Below are 17,138 nucleotides of genomic sequence, written 5' to 3' on the forward strand. Positions count from 1 at the left end.
GACACTTGCTGCGTGTTCTTTCCAATCATAGGGGAGCGTAAATGGTCCCTGTGCTTTGTATATGAAGATGTACCCCCAGCCAAAAGGGCTCCAAACGTGGGAGCTTGTTGGTGAACGGATATGGCAGGGTTGTTTGAACGTTGGGTTTACAGGTTCCCTCGGCAGCCAGCACACCATGTGGCCGGGCCGCTGGTCCTACTGTGCAGCGTAGGTCTGTGCAGATAGCGGCGGTAACTGGCACTTGACTGTGCTTTGACTTTCAGGGCCCTTTACTTCTTTTGAGCCTCACAACAACCCTGTTTAGGATATTATCATTCCCTATTTGATTGATGAGGAAACCAAGGCTTGAGAAAATTGATTTGTGTAAAGAGAAACAGTGTTTCAGTTACCTACTGCTGGGTAACAAATGACCCCAGAACTCAAAGGCTTAAAACAGCCCCCATGCATCCTTTCTCCTGATTCCGTGAGTTGCCTGGGTCCACATGATGTAGGTTGAGCTTGCCCATTCAGCTGCATTCCGCTGGACCGTAATGTCCAAGGTGGCCTCTCTGCATGGCCTCTAATCCTTCTATCCTAAACGTCTTATGACATGGCATCTGGGGACTAAGAGGATGGAAGCTAGTCCTGTTGAGGCCTGGGCTCAGGTCCCAGAGCATCACCTTAGCCCCATTTTACCGGTCAAAGCCATCACTGGGCCAGCCCAGATTCCAGGACAGGAACTAGAGTCCACCTCTTGACGGGAAGAGTGACAAAAGGTTTGTAGCTATTTTTAATCCACAAATAGCCAGTAATGGAGAGCCAGATTCGAACCCAGATCTGTGTGACTCAGACCCAGGGTTCTTTCTGCCACACCACACTGCGTCCCTCTCTGCCTCTGTCTCCTTGGAAGCTACAAAGCTTGCTGGCTCTTGTGTGTTGTAGGAGGGAGCTGATTTTTGTTTTGGCCTCCCAAAGTGGAAGTTGCACTAATCACTTCCCTTTCACAGATTAGCATCTAAGATCACTGGGCCAGAGGGAACCTTCCAAAAATAGGCTTTGTCCTAGGGATTTGCTAGCTGCCCCTCAAGTTTCAAAACTGATTGCCAGACATGCATGGAATTTCCCTGTGGAGTTTCCCTTTCTGCGCTTAATGGCCTTCTCATCCGCAGTATAGGCTGAGTGGGATACTTGCTGCGTTGCAGCCAGATGTGCAGGCTGGCCCTGTTGCAAGTCATCCCAGGTGGTGTCCAGTCCAGTGATTCCCAGGCTTGGCTCAGCTGGTATATTCACCAAGGAGTTTTGGAAAAAATATAGATTCCTGGGCATTGCCTTAGGCCTGTTGAATTAGAATTTCCAGGGATGGAGTACAGGAATCTGCATTTTTTTTTTTTAAAGAGTTGGGGTCTCGCCCTGTTGCCCAGGCTGGTGTCCAGTGGTGTGGTCATAGCTCACGGTGACCTTGAACTCCTGGACTCAAGCAATCCTCCCACCTCAGCCTCCCAAAGTGCTGGGATTACAGGCATGAGCCATTGCACCTGTCCAGAATCTGCATTTTAAAGCTCCCCATTGATTTGGGGATGCAGCCTAGTTGGGGAACCACTGACTTCCAGTTTGTGCCACCCTCCCTTAACCCAGCCATCTTAGAAAGATGCCTTTGAAGTCACTAATCAGAGGAGGCCACGTGGGAGAGAATGATTTATCCAGAGGGCCTCACTCTTCACCAACCAGGAAGTGACTCCTCCAAGTGTCCAGGAAGTTTTTTCTGAAGCTGCTCAACTTTTGATATTCTTTTGCATTCTTTGATAGTATCTAAACTTCATGGTGGCTGCTGATTTTCTTTTAAAGTGTTTGCAGAGGGGAGCAAGGTCTTCCCTCCTTAACCAAGACCTACTTGGTCTGATTTATCTGGAGTATGAAATTCCTTTGCTTAGCTGTCTGGTTGGTATCTTTGGTGTGAAGAGTATGACAATCCTAGAGATATTGAAGTTAGCATAACAATTAGACCTTTCTTGCCTTGCACCTTGTATATACTTAAGTTACATTTGCAGAAGCAGATTTTATTATAAAAGCCTAGATAATTTTTCAGTCGAAAACTAACTTCTACATTTTAGAATATTTGGAAAATACAGAGAAATATAAAAAAGCACATAAAAATCACCAAGAAGCCTCTTCTGAGAGTTAATACTTTGATGGCTACTTTTTGTTCCTCCCCTCACCACATACCCCTTCATACACTCTCTTTTTGAAAACCAAATTGAAGTCATATTGTGATGCTACTTTTTAACAGCTTATTAAGATATAATTCATAAAGTTTACCTGTCTACAATGTACAATTTGATGGTTTTTAGTATTTACGGAGTTGTGCAATCGCCACTATAACCTAGTTTTAGCACATTTTCTTAGCCTCAGAAAGAAATCTTGTAATCTGTTAGCATTCACTTCCCATCCAGTGCCCCAGCCCTACCCAACCCCAGCCCTAGGCAACCTCTAATCACTTTCCATCCCCACAGATTTGCCTATTCTGGACATTTCATAAAAATGGGATCATATATGTGGTCTTTTGTGACTGGCTTCTTTCACTGAACATAGTTGTTGTGATACGGTTTTGAAACCTGTTTTGAACATTTATATCACAAGCAATTTGAATATAGTTTTCAAGAATGCATTTTTCAGCCTGGGCAACATGGAGAGACTCTGTCTCTACAAAAAAACAAACAAAAAAACCCCCCAAAAAACCAGCTGCGTGGGATGGCACACGCCTATAGTCCCAGCTACTCAGTAGGCTGAGGCAGCAGGATCGCCTGAGCCCACAAGTTTGAGGCTGCAATGAGCTGTGATCGTGCCTCTGCATTCCAGCCTGGGTGACAGAGCAAGACCCTGTCTCAAAAACAAACAAACAAACAAAAAAGAATGTGTTTTTAACATCAGAGCAGCATTCAGTTTTATGAGAGTATCTGATCTTATTTAACCAGTCCTGCTGAGGGATGTGTAGGTTAATTTCTCATACTCCCTGTGCTCGGAAATCCTTTTGTCTGTTGATTTACTGGTTAATTGTCTGAATCCCTGACTAGAACAGAAGCCCTTAGAGGGCAGCCACCCTGTCCTGTTAACATTGTCTCCCCCACTGCCTGGCATAGTTCCTGGCGCTTAGTAGGTATTTGGTTTTTTAAAGTGTGTGTGTGAGGGGTGTAATTTTGAATGAATCAAAATGTAAGGATATTATAAATTTTGCCATATTGTCAAATTCCAGAAAGTTAGACTAATTTACCCTCTGACTACAGTATAAAAGTACTTGACCCCCTGCTCCTTTGAATCTGGGTTAATTTAAACAGGAAGTCCTGTGACCTTTTGAATTGTAACATTCTCTGACCTGTTACCCAGTCGGTTTGGGAACTGATGCTTGTGCTCTTGTCTGTGGGTCACGGAAGCCCTGGCTCTTGGGTAAGAAGGTGGCGTCTGGGAGCTTGGGGCTCCGGAGTCCTCACCGTGGCCCCCTGGTATTGTCTCATTTCCTGCCGTCCTTAGAAAGGCTGCACCGTGTTCTCTCACCACTTCCCCTGCTGTGTGTGGGCATGTTGAGGAGCGAGCAGAGCTGGGTTGGTAAAGCGTGTGTAAGAAGATGTTGGTTCCGTCTGCTGATTTGAAATGGCTTTTGAAGTCATCAGGAGAGATTTCGCTCTGGGAATTGTGTGTCTACAAAAATAGAAATGAAGAAACGCTTCCAGGAAGTCTGATGCAACCAGCCCAGTCTGCCCCCTCTGAAGGTGGTGGGCACCCACATGGCTAGTAAACGCTGCCTGAGTCACCCGCAGGCCACAGTCCTCTCCACACACTTCCTGTCTGGAAAAGCCTGCTACCCGCCCATGACAAAGAGCCACCCCGAGAGCTTGCCAGGGATGCCGGGCAGGTCTCCCAGGTCACAGCAGCAGCCTCTCCCTTGTGGGCTGCACAGCAGTTCTCTCCAAAGTTGAGTTGTGGCATCTGTATTTTAGATCAATATGCAGAGTGTCCAATCGGGAATGAAGGGCTGGATGGCCAGGCAGCTCTGTGTGCAGCAGAGAGCTCACGTGCGCCCTGGGGTGGGGTCAGTTCAGGCCCTGGAGTTCACCTTCTCCAGCACTGGTCACTCTTGTGTTCCCCTCTCATGGTTTTCTATCGCGTTCCCCTACTGCCTCCACCTCTGTCAGAAGATGCTGCCTCTTGTAACTGCCAAGATCTCAAGGGTTACACATGCTTTTAGCTTCTTTTCTTTGCATCTGAGAAATCTCTTGTATGTTTGGTCTCTCTCACGTAATTGTTCATTGTTTTATCATTACTTTAGCAGTCACCAAGTCCTTGCTCTGTGTCTAGTACCTTGTTAGACTCTGGGAAGATGCAGAAGAAAGAGACTGGCCGCTGCTTTCTAGGAGGTTAAACGTCTCTCTTCTCCCTTGGCCTCTGTTCCCCTCTCTCTGACTGTGCCTTTGCTGCCCTGGTTTCTCTTCCTCTTTCCACTGCCTGAGTGGGAGCGTTCTTCAGGCTTCTGCCGTCTCACCCTCTCCCTGCACATGCTTGTCCCTTCCTGTGACTGTGACCATCTCCTCTTTTAGATACCAAATACTAAACTTCTTGCCCCAAATCCTTTTCTCCTGACCGTTAGAGGTCCACATGTCCACCTGCCTGCTGCTCACCTTTGCGCTCTTGGTGCATCTCTTTTCTCTTCATAATCCCTCGTTCTCTGAGTTCCTGGGAGCCTCACTGACAGCTTTAATCCCCCGTCTGTCCTCTGCCACACACAGGTTGTTCCTCCCGTTCTCTCGAGTATTTGTCCCCACTGTTCTGATTTTACTGCTTGTAGTGCGTTGGATGGTGGTCCCTCAAAGGATCTGTCCAAGTCCTAATCCCCAGAACCTGTTAACATGACCGTATTTGGGAAAAGACTCTGCAGGGATTCTTCCCTGTGCTTCAGATGTGTGCGAAGCTGTGCTCATTGGCTTCCTCTCTGGGCTCTGGGCTTCCTCTCCTGGCCTGAATGAAATAGTGACAGAGTTTCCAGTCTACACAGTAATTACATGTTTATTATTATTCTGTTTGATCTTCCCAAGTCCAAAGGCAGGATTCACTGCCTTCCCTCTCCCCTAACTACTAGGTCAGGAAACATGCAAGGCTGTGTGCACAGCAGCTACAGGTGTGGTCCCTGAGGTGGGTCTGGGTTTGAATCCTGGTTCTGTCACTCATTAGCCAAGGGCCTTTGGCAGATTGTAACCCCACTGAGCTTCACTTGCCTCTTGTGGAAATGAGGCTGATGGATTGTTGTGAGGATCAGATTACATAGCGTCTAGCACTGGGCCTGGCACTGTTAGCTTTATAATCAGAGAGATTCAGTGGCCAGGCAGGTCGCTCAGCCTACACATGGAGGATCCCAAGCTTGAGCAAGCCTAGGACTTGACTTAAATCCAGCCTACCCCTGTGTCATCCTGCCACAGCTCTCTTCATCCGTCCGTGGTTTGTCCTGGAGCTGGGCATGGAGGGCGCTAAAACAGTGTGTTATAGAGCTGGTGGTCTAGGAGGGCACATAGAATATGTGTGTATGTGAGGTGGCACAGCAAAGTGCTTAAGAGTGTGGGCTTTGGAGTTAGACCTAGGTTTCTTTCTTTTTTTTTTCCTGAAGTTTTGGAAGAAAGACCTACGTTTCAAATTCAAGCTTTATGACCCTACGTCAGTGACCTTGGGAATGTTTTTTTGCCATTCTGTGCCTCAGTTTCCTCATCTGTAAATTGGGAATAACAATGGTGCATAGCTTTCTTAGTCCATCTGTGCTGCCATAACAAGATACCCTGAGACTGAGTAATTTATAAATAAAAGAAATTTATTTCACAGTTCTGGAGGCTGAAAAGTTCAAGATCAAGATGCCAGCAGGATTGGTGTCTGGTGAAGGCTGCTCTCTGCTTCCAAGATGGCACCTTGTCACTGTGTCCTCTGGAGGGGTGAACGCTGTGTCTTCACATGAGGGAAGAACAAAAGGGGCCTAGCTAGTTCCTTGGATCCCTTTCATAAGAGCACTAACCTGTTTATGATTGTGGAGTCCTGGACTGACCTGATCACCTCCCAAAGGCCACATCTTCTAATACTGTTGCATTGGGGATTAAGTCTCAATGTGAATTTTGGAGGGGCACACATTCAAACCATAGCAATACCTTATAGGGCAATTAAGAGAATTAAATGAAAGAATGCCCATAAAACACTCAACACATGCCTTACTCTTTGTAAACACTTAATAAATATTAGATGTCATTATTATAAGTGACCAGCTTGCACTGTGAAGAGTGGTAAATACACTGATGTCCTGAGCCACTGGGCAGCTGCAGGAGTCATGGTACCCCTGGAATTGTGTAACAAGGAGACATAGAGAAAGAATATTTCCAATGTTGTCTCCTCCATGACATCTTGATTCTGTCCCTAAACTGCACAGAAGAGCTTTCTGTTCTTTGGACTCCATGGCTCTTGGTTTTTCTCATGCGGGGCGTGTCCTAGTCTTTCTGGTGTTATCATATCCTTTAATATCCCACTGATTACTTGAATTGAGCCTTGGGATTCAGCCAGTGGGAGTGGTCTACGTGCTGATAGCGAACCCCCGGCACCTGACCTCTGCTGCTGGTGAGTCTGCTCTCCTGTGGCTGCACCGACACAGGGCTTGCTGCTTCCAAAGAGGTTTTCCACTCTGTACATGGCCCCCGAAGTGGCATCAGGAGCCTGAGGCACTGCCACTCTTGGAGTCTGTCACCACCTCTCATGCCACCCAGCAGAAGCAGAGCTTAGGTGGGCCAGGGATAGATGGGAAACACAGGTTTACTGCTAAGGTCATGGTTAGTCCTGGGACTAGGGGCTTGGGGTCTGGTTGTTTTTGGATTTTTTTTTTTAGAAAGAAAAAAAAAATTATGTACATTCTTAATATTGAGTGTTGTTAAGAATCTTCTCTGGAAAACTCAGGAATAACCCACTGACCTGGTGACTGTAACTATTATGCTTACAGGACATTTTCACCTAGGGGTCTCCAGAGCTCCTGAAGCTGTTGTCAACATGTCCCCGCACGACCCCTTTTATTTTCCTGCCAGATCTGCTCTTCTTCCCACAGTCCCCACCTTAATGGGAGCGTCCCTGTTTCCTGGCCACCTGACAGTCACCCTCCATTTCTCTCCTCCCCAATGCCTCTTTTTTAATCAGTCACCAAATCTTGTTCATTTTTCCTCCTTAATATCTCCACTGCTTTTGCCTTCGAGTCTAATGGCGATAGTGCTGTCTCAGCCTGCTATTTGCCTCATATTTGCAACCTTTCTGTGTCATCATGTTTAGGAGTTGCTTTCATAAACAGAATGTGGCTGGATTTTAAAATTTTAAATCAAATCTGACAATCCGTCTCAATTACATTTTTAGAATTTGACTTAAATATATTATTGTATTATGTTTCTAGTATAATACTTTCCATATATCTTCCTTTTTGTCTATTTTTTCTCCTCCTTCCTTTGTTGGGTTGATTGATTTTTCTTTATTCCCTTTACTCATTTGTAAATTATACATTTTATTTCTGTTCTTACTACAACATTTTCAGTTTTCCCCCATCTTTTTACTTTGAATAATGCCAAACTTAGGGAAAATGTGAAAGTAGTACAATGAATATCTGTATTCTCCTTAATTATATTCATTTAATATATTTCCTTATTTCTATATACTTTTGTTTAGAACCATTTGAAAGTAAGTATGGATTTGTTTTTCATTTTCTTGCTCAGGATTTGGTGAGTTACTTCTAGCTGAAGACTCATTTGTAAAAAAAAAAAATTTTTTTTATTTTAATATGATTTTAGATAAATTTAGATTTAAAGAGAGTTTCTATATCCCTTCACCCAGCTTCCCGTAGTGTTAACTTCTTACATTTAATTCCTTTTTAAATTCTGGAAAATACTCAGCTATTACCTCTTTGGCTCTCTCTGGCCTCCAGAGTTACTTTTAGACATAGGTTGACCATTCTACCACCCAAGTGTCTGTATTTGTTCTTTCTGTGCTTCTATATCTCTTTACTCATCCAAATGTTTTTATTTTATAGTCCCTTTAAGATTATCTCATTATTTCTAATTCTTGGGATGATACTTCTCTTTTTGTGTCTGATGCTTGTCCCTCTTGGTGGCTTATTTCCTTGTGTGGTTTCTAACTTTGGGTTTTGAGCTCATCTTCAGGAGGGATTCAGTTTTTCTTGGTGAGTCCCGTGTGCTGGGCTGTGGAAGTGTACCTCAGAGCAGTTTGTTTGCTTCTGACGGGGCCGTGAGTGGTCCTGGCTCAGGTTTTATGTTCATTTTTCAGTCTGGCACCCCTTCACCACTCTGGTAGTGTGATTTCAGATTCATAGCCTTGGGTGGGACTAGCTTAGCAGTTTAAGAGAGGGTGACCTCCCACCCCACCCATCCCTCCACGGAGCCTTGGAGAAATAGCTTCTTGCTTTCCTAGACTGGGGAGCCCTCTGCGGCTCTCATCTTGATACTGGGTCTCAAAGCTACAGCCAGGCATTAAACCACTTCATGTGTGGATGCAAAAGTCCATAGGTCCTTTGTGGTGTCAGTTCCACTCACTGTTCATGTTTCAGTTCTTGTCATTTCTGGCAAATAAGGCATTTCTCTTTCAAGTTTGGCTGTATGTCTAAGGATATATAGTTTTGGTGTTTTTTTTTGGTTGTTTTTTTTTTTTTTTTTTGACTGGCCCCAGTCAACCTCACATTTGGTTTATTTTATCTAGCATTTCTAGGTGACTGTAGTGGGAAGGGGACGCTCTTTCACATTAATTCACTCTAGTATCCTGCTGAAAGTTCAGGTTCAAATTCTTAGCACGGTGTGATGAAACCCTTCATGATCCAGCCCGTCTACCTCTCCTTTATAAACTTAGCTCTTTTTTTTTTTTTTTTTTTTTTTTTTTTTTTTTTTTGAGACAGAGTCTCGCTTTGTTGCCCGGGCTAGAGTGAGTGCCATGGCGTCAGCCTAGCTCACAGCAACCTCAAACTCCTGGACTTAAGCGATCCTACTGCCTCAGCCTCCCGAGTAGCTGGGACTACAGGCATGCGCCACCATGCCCGGCTAATTTTTTGTATATATATATATATATATATATTTTAGTTGTCCATATAATTTCTTTCTATTTTTAGTAGAGACGGGGTCTCACTCTTGCTCAGGCTGGTCTCGAACTCCTGACCTCGAGCGATCCACCCGCCTCGGCCTCCCAGAGTGCTAGGATTACAGGCGTGAGCCACCGCGCCTGGCCTAAACTTAGCTCTTAAATTTTACACTTTAGCAGACTGAACTATTTGCATACCATGTACTATGATATATAAAAACTCAGGTTTTAGAGTCCACTTGTTTGGTTTGGAACCTGTCCTTTTGTAACATGATTTTGGACAAATTACTTATCTCCTCTGTGACTCAGTTCTCTCGTCTATAAAATGGCAGCATCTGGCGTGTAGTAAACCTAATCCCTGTTGGCTCCCTTTGTGGTTGCAGTCTCCAGCAGGCCAGCCTCCTGGGCCTCTGCACGTGCTTGTCCTTCCCTGGAAGTGCCGGTCTCCCTCTCTTCTTTCCTTGATCTCTCCAAACAGAACGGACTTTACCCTTTCCGTGCTCAGGGTCTCTGTGTAGAGTAATTTTATCACTGTGTCTGCCACTGCTTGTTTACATGTCTCCTTTCTTTAGCAGACTCTGAGCCCCTTGAGAGCAGGATCTTGTTTTCTTGGTGCTTGAAGCTCCTAGCATTCTGCCTGTCATTTGGTGGCCACTCAGTGTTGTGGGGTGAGTTGAATTACATTGCATTTCTCTGGTTGAATAAAGGCAAGGACCGGGAGTGGTATGGGACACATATGCGGGGCGTGACAGCAGGAAAGTTTGGTGTTTTGGCAAGTTTTGTGCCAGGTAATGGAGGTGTCAGTCAGTGTGGCTGGGACACAAGATAACAATTCTCAGTCTAGCTGAGAGTGCCAGAAACTTAAAGCAAGCCAGTGGCGAGAAAAGGCCACTAAACCCTGGAAATTAAAGCGGGTTTTCAGCCTTAAGAATGCATGCCCCACATTCCATCCCCAAACTTGGCTTCTCTGAGCACCAGGTGGAGGAATATAAACTAATTATAATCCCTAGTGGGCCCTGAGAATCTTTAATTTTAAAATAAGACTACACTTCTGAAAGGGACAGTTGCTTTAGGAGTAGATGATTCTGCATGCCCGAGGGCCTCCAAGGAGAACAGGGTGTGAAAGCTGACTACCTGGTGTTTAGAGCTGAGTGTCACCCACCACTTCCAACCCCGTTAAGGTTTCTGCCCCACTGACATTTGAACAGCTAAAACGGGTGGATTGGATAGGCCCCGGACAGAGCTAAGCAGCCTGTGTCATCCTGCTCAGCTTCACCTGAACTCTCTGGACTCTTGGGACTCTATCACAGGAATATTCTCAGAAGAGAAGGGAATTGAACCTTTCAGCATCCCCAGAGTGTCCATGAGACAGCAGTCTCATGGGAGTGATGAACAGTGATAGCACCGACTCTCAGTCCCCTCGGCTAGAATTTCAGGAATCAGCTTGAACTCAGAGGTAGGCACAGAGGTAGGGCTTGGTGGACAGCTTTGACCAACACATGAATCCTGTTAGTTCCTTCCTGATGTCTGTGCTCACGTATTAAGCACCTGAGTTCAGGACTGTGCTGAGTGCTATTGCTGAAGATACTGAAATAGTAACGACACAGTCCCTCTTCTTAGAGAGGAGAGCTTGCAGTCTAGTTGGGGAGAATTCCTGGCACACGGGAAGCTGCAGCCAGCGGTGCATGACCGCAATTCTGTGTGATGTTACTGTGTGCAAGTCTATCCCTTTGATCCTAGTGCTTTTGCTCAAAAGGAGTATACTCTTTCTGAGGCTTGGACTATTGGTTTATTTTTATTAAATTCTTGGATGACTTGCTAGCACTGTTACAGATTGTTATAAAATTACTAAGACCACCTTTTATCTGTTTCTGAGGAATGGCCCCAAATGTGCTCTCTCGGTCTTTATGAACTTCTCCTTTCTTCCATTTCTCTAAATAATGACATTAACTTTACAGTGTCATATGCTGATCTCCAAAGTCTCCTAGGGGCAAGTCACCAGCAGTTGGTGCTTTTGAAGTATCAGGGTTTGTCCTGTGGACTCTCAGATATTTTCCTTGCCTTTTTAATGAGTCTGACTTTCTATTTTTCTAGGAAAATATATTTCAAGGTGACTGTTGAATCAGAATCTCTGGGAGCGTGTCTTAGAATCTGTTTTTGAAGATTGGAGGGAAATGTAGCAAATGAAGATCTGAAGCAGTTGTGGGTGGATTTGCGGATGAGGATTCCAACTGAGTTAGGTAGTCTGCAGTCCCAGACAGTTGTGGAAAATCTCCTAGGTCATGAACAACCCAGGCTCCTTCCAGTTTCCTGCTCTGCTATCAGGGTGTGGCTGCTGTTTTCATGGTCAAAAAGGTCGCCATGGTTCCAGCTATCACACGACATTCCAGGCAATAGGTTAGAGAAAGAAAGACAGAAGCATGATGTCTCACCTCTCTTTTAAGGAGACTTGAAGAAACTCTTCTGCCTCTGCCACTTTCTGTGACTGAAAGTTACTTATATCTCAGAGCATGAGATATCTCATTTGTAAAACGGGCATGGTAATACTTACCTCAGGAGGATGAGCATCAGGGAGAGTACGTGTGGCGTGCCCTGCACTTGATGCCCAGCCTGCAGCCAGTGTCCTCTAAATGATGACAGTCACTGCTGCGGCAGCATGCTTCTACGCCACTCCCTTTCCCGTCTCCCCCACCCCATCCCTCCATGGTCTCTGCCCTGCCCCTCACCCCCACTCTACTTTGCTCTAGTCCTTTGCCCTCTGTTCCTACCTGTACTCCCCCCTCATCTCCTCCCATCCCTGCCCCCTCTTTTCCTGCTCTCACTCCTGCCTCTGTCCCTCATCTTTCCAGCCTCTCCTTCTCCACCTGGAACAACCTCTTCCTTCTATTGCTTATGTCCTTCCATCCTCCTGACCTCCCAGTGAACAGTAATTAAGGGCAAATTATCATTATGTTACAAGGACCAGAGGTTGGAGGTAGTGATTGGCCTTGCGAACTGTAGGTCAAACAAGGAGTAATATAAGAAAACAAAATTTAATTGGTTTATTTTTGAATCAATTAGGGATCACAATGGGCAGCTAGACCAGAAATAGCATTGGCTTATAAACCAGTAGACGTTTACTGTCTATCATGAAAAAGAAATCGGGTAGGGGGGACAGTCTAGGGCTGGTCTCTCTGCTCCGCCATCCTTAGCGCGGGCGCTCCAGCCATCATGTCAGCTTTCTAGGAAGAAAGCAGGAAGAAGGGAGGAAAGGCAGAAAGGACACATGCTCCCTCTTAGGGAGCTTTCCTTCAAGCCCCACCCAATAGCTTCAACTTCCCCTTCACTGGCTTCCCTTAGTTGCAAGGAAGGCTAAGAAAGTCTTTTAGGTGGGCACATTGCCACCTGAAATAGAATTGGGATTCTGTCACTAAGAAAGAAGGGGGCTAGGCTAGTCCAAGTGCAGTGGTGTTTATAACTAATTGATCACAACCAGTTTCAGATTTGTTTCTTCTTCACTCCCACTGTTTCACTTGACTAGTCTTTAAAAAAAGGAAAGAAAGGAGGGTGGATATTGGATAAATAATTTGCGGGTCAGCCACCATTCATTCAGCATTAATTTAGCATCTACAGTCTGCTAGTTACTAAGAACAGTCACAGTGTCCCCATTCCAGAGGGAAGACATAGATAAGTAAACAAGGACAGTGCAGAGTGAGGATGGTAGAGGAGGGGTAGAGAGGAGAAAGGGATGAGGAGGGGTGCCTCTCACACCCGCCAGGGGGCATCAGAGCAGCCTTCGGAATTTATCACATGTTCTCTATGGTTTAGTTCCTCTGTGTCCCCTCTTCTGGGCTCTCCCTTTTGTCATTATTGTCATCGTTGTTGGGGTTTGTTTTTGCCCTTCCATTCTGACCTCAGCAACAGCCCCTAGAACCTGAGGAAGTAGGAACAGTTGGTGGCTTAGTGGGAACTTTTGGGATGGGAGCCATATATGTGAAGAGCCAAGTTCCAGGCCAGTAAGGCAGCTAGAGGCCAGTGGCAGGGGAGCATCCTATTCCTGGACATGCCGTGACACTGCCAGGAGACTTTGCTCCAGGAATGGGGTGGTCACCAGGAGAGGCGTTCTAACCAGATATTTGGCATCACTTGTGCTATGCTTTTAGAACAGTAAAATCTTTGTCCACGTCCCATAAAATGGGTATAAATGTTTTATCATCATTGATTAATCAGGAGTATTAGTGTGCTATAGTGTTAATCATACGTGAAAAATACAACTTCTACTTACTATAAAATTTATTGACCATTAAACATTGATATTCTTTCTTGGAACTCAAGGGAAATTCTGGGAATAATTTGGGTAACTCACCTTGTCTTTCACTTTGATCCCAGGATCATCCACTGCTTTCCTTTGGGATGTCAGAGGGGCAGCGGGAAGCCTGCTGCAGAGGGTATTTAAAAAGGCATATTTCAGCCCGTGAGGACTTAGAATGTCTCCAAGAAGACCGACGGATTAAAAGATGTTAGTTCTGGCACAGTACACTCCTTATGAGCTTGGACTGTGGGCCTGGCAAGTCACCCCCCGTCCTCAGTTTCCTCATCTGTCAGGTTTTGATCTGGTGTCCTCCCTGACAGGGTTGTGGTGGGGATTAAGGGGCACGTGGGAGCCACTGGTAGGTGTTGTTGTTACCACTTCTACCCACCGGGCAGTGGGTGAACATGTGCACCCATATGCTGGGGCCAGAGTGTGTAAGGCCTTGGGTGCCACATTAAGGAGTTGGATTTTGTGGGCAGGGGTGTGATCGTGTCTGGGCTGAGGAATGTCACTGGCAGGAGTGAGGTGGCTGGAATGGAGCAAGGAGTGTCTAGAGGCAGGTCCAGGTGAGGGTTGGGTGGGCATGAGTCGGGACCATGGCCAGGTCAGGGAAAGGGAAGACTGGATAAGTGAGTAGTGAGGGAGGACCCTGATGTTGGACTTCCAGCCTGTGTGACTGGGTGATGGTGTCCCATTGACTGGTACAAGGGTGGCAGGAGAGGAAAGAAGCATGTGGCGATCAGTTCAGCAAACACAAACCGAGCATGTGCTGCCTGCCAGACCCTCTTGTGCTGGACACGAGAGTCAGGGATGTCTTGGCCTGGCATGAATAATTGATTGCGTTTTGGACACATTATGAGGCCCCTGTGAGGCCTCAGTGGTATTTATTAGTCAGCAGGAGAGAGGCCCGCAACAGCGATGCCAGATGCAGTTGCAGTATGTGAAGTCATCTGTGGATGGTTTGTGCAGTGAGCAGGAAAGTCAGTCAAGGACAAAACAGGGAAGGGGACGTGGTTGGGGGGAGGGAGGATCATCATTTGGTGGGTGAAGGGAGAGCAAGCAGCAGAGTGCCCAGGCCGCAGAGGAGAGGGCTTTGGGAAGGTGGTTAATAGCAGTGAGATGGAGACAGGACCGGGGCAGCAGCAAAGGGTCTCTTATGTTGGTGGGCGAGAGGAGGTGGCAGGAACCTCTGAAAGAGGGGAGAAGAAGGCAGTGTTTTGCTGGTAGCTGTCATAATACTTTATGTTTGTATAGTTCTTGACAGTTTTCAAGGCCCTTCACGTTCACTGTGTCATGCCCTGTCAGGCAGTGGGAGTGGCCCCATTTGCAGCTGAGAAGCTGGAGGGACAGAGCCTAGCCAGCCCACTCCACCGACCGCCACTGAGCAGGAACGCCTTGCTTCCTAAAGGAGGGGCGTCCTCAAGGGCAGAATGGACCTGGCCAGAGGAGGAAGGGGGCTGGGTGGAGGGCAGGGCCAAGGCCTGGGGCTGTGTGTGGGGAGCAAGGTGCATTTGACCTGGGAGAGTTGGGGAGGGAAGGCTGGAGAGAGGCAGAGTCCAGATCAAGATGGGCCTTGCACCACCAGGAATTTGGGTTTTTTTCTGACAGTAGCAAGGACTTTTTGAAGAGTTCTCAGCAGGGAAATAGATATGATCAGGTTTGTGATCTAGAAAGATCCATCTGGCTGCAGACTGGGGAGGGGGCAAAGAGTGGAACAGGGGGCCGTCCTAGAGACTATTGCAGTCATTCAGGTAAGAAATGGTGATGGTGCATCAGGGAGATATTTAGGACTTGAACAATAGCTGGTTCATTTGGTACATGGATTATTTGGATCTTGAGGGATACTGGGGGATGAGGGGCTAGCTTCAGGGTTGAGACCCTTGCCAAGAGTACACCTAGACAGACATAAACCGAAAGATAACAGAATCTACCTCACTGTTGACTTGGCAATGGGAGTTTGTCAGTTGACCCTGAAGGTCAACTCAGGGTCAAGAGTACAGGTTCAGAATGGGCTGCCCGGTCGATGTGAGAGACAGAGACAGACATGGCCTTGCAGGAAGGTTGCTACAGTCTTTCTCCCGCCACCTCCAGCACATGGCTGTTTCTGGCCCCAGGAAGCCCTGCCGTGTGCTGTGTGGTACTCTTAGTGCTGGGAAGACCAGCAGCACCCGGGAGGCCCTTGTCCCTTTCGCCTTCTCCCTTGGGATGCTTCTCCCGACCTTGGGTTTGCATATTTGTCAGGAGTCTGGATCGATTTGGGTCACACAACAGGTGGACAGCGTGGGCCCACAGGCAGCTCTGCACCCCTCACTCCCCCTTTGGCCCTAGGCTCTGAGTTCCCAGCTTTTGGCCCAGCAAAAGGTGGTGTTGCAGCAGCTCTTGCTCCCACCTGGGCCCCAGGGATTGCTCACAGGCTGTTTTCGTTATTCTCCTTTGGCTTGTGCTGAATTTCTGCCTTCTGGCCTGGTGCAGTGTCTGCCTGGCTTCTGGGGCCTGAGCCCGGGTTTCAGCAGGCTGCCCAGAGTTTATCCTCCAGAACTTAGGCAGTTGGGGAGGACTGTGGTGGTGGTACAAGCACAGCCCCTCATTTTAGTTTATTTTTATGTTAAAATGTTTATTAACATGCAATAACATGTAGACAAATTAGAAAGTTATATGACAAAAAGGAACGGACTAGACTCAGCACCCTTCCAGCCCCACTCCTCAGGGTGAAGGGGAAGGTGATTGGTTTCCTTTGTGTCTTTTTATAATTTTCCACGCACATCAATATTTTACCCTCTCCTGCTCCTGCCCCTGTGGCAGTGGGAACACACTAAATTGTTTTTACATCTAGCTTTTTTCACTTAAATAGATCTTGGGAATCTTTCTATATCAGCACATACAGATCCACTGCGTTCTTTTTATTTTAGAGATGAGGTCTCGCTCTGTCACACTGGCTGGAGTGCAGTGGCATGATCATAGCTCGCTATAACCTCAAACTCCTGGGTTCAAGCAATCCTCCCTCCTCAACCCTCCAAAGTGCTGAGATTACGGGTATGAGCCACCTCAACCAGCCTGCATTCTTTTTTTAAACCTTTTTTTTTGTACACACGATATATGTATAGTTTAATCAATAATTTTTAAGCAAACACTCATGTAACTAGACATTAAAATGCCTTAGATTTGTAAAGTAAACTGTGGCTTATAAAACCTTGTCGTAGCTGTTTTCCAGTGTGATCCTTATAGCTTTGTGGGGAAGATAGACCAGAAGAAATTTTTTATAGCTCAGGATCTTCTGGCTCACGCCTGTAATCCTAGCACTCTGGGAGGCTGAGGCGGGAGGATCACTTGAGGTCAGGAGTTCTAGACCAGCCTGAGCAAGAGCGAGACCCCGTCTCTACTAAAAATAGAAAGAAATTATATGGACAGCTAAAAATATATATATAGAAAAATTAGAGTGCGATGCGCACTGCCTGGGGAATGGACACGCTTGAAGTTCTGACTGGGGGGATGGGGTGGGGGGAGGGGAGGGGTGCATACCTACATGATGAGTGTGATGTCCAATGTCTAGGGAATGGACACAATTGAAGCTCAGACTCAGGGGGATGGGGAGGCATGGGCAATGTATATAGCCTGATCTTTTGTACCCCCATAATGAGCTGAAAAACAAACAAACAAACAAAAAAGAAAAGAAAACAAACATATCAAATAAACACCGTAAAAGATCAAAAAAAAAAAAAATTCATGGAGCCAA

The 17,138-nt window shown here is 46.4% G+C and overlaps 1 protein-coding gene across 5 annotated transcripts in view; it reads left to right on the top strand.

The window, feature by feature from the left end:
- Positions 1-17,138, top strand: part of PPARD (peroxisome proliferator activated receptor delta) — a 75,368-nt gene that overhangs the window by 22,794 nt on the left and 35,436 nt on the right. The window contains exon 3 of one of the 5 annotated variants that reach the window (XM_069489205.1): positions 9,687-9,782. The exons of the other annotated variants lie outside the window; for them this stretch is intronic. The gene's annotated coding sequence lies outside the window, so the exon portion shown is untranslated. The remainder of the gene's footprint in view (positions 1-9,686; positions 9,783-17,138) is intronic. 5 annotated transcript variants of the gene reach the window in all.

Source organism: Eulemur rufifrons, chromosome 15 (genome assembly GCF_041146395.1).
Source record: "Eulemur rufifrons isolate Redbay chromosome 15, OSU_ERuf_1, whole genome shotgun sequence".
Taxonomy (NCBI): domain Eukaryota; kingdom Metazoa; phylum Chordata; class Mammalia; order Primates; family Lemuridae; genus Eulemur; species Eulemur rufifrons.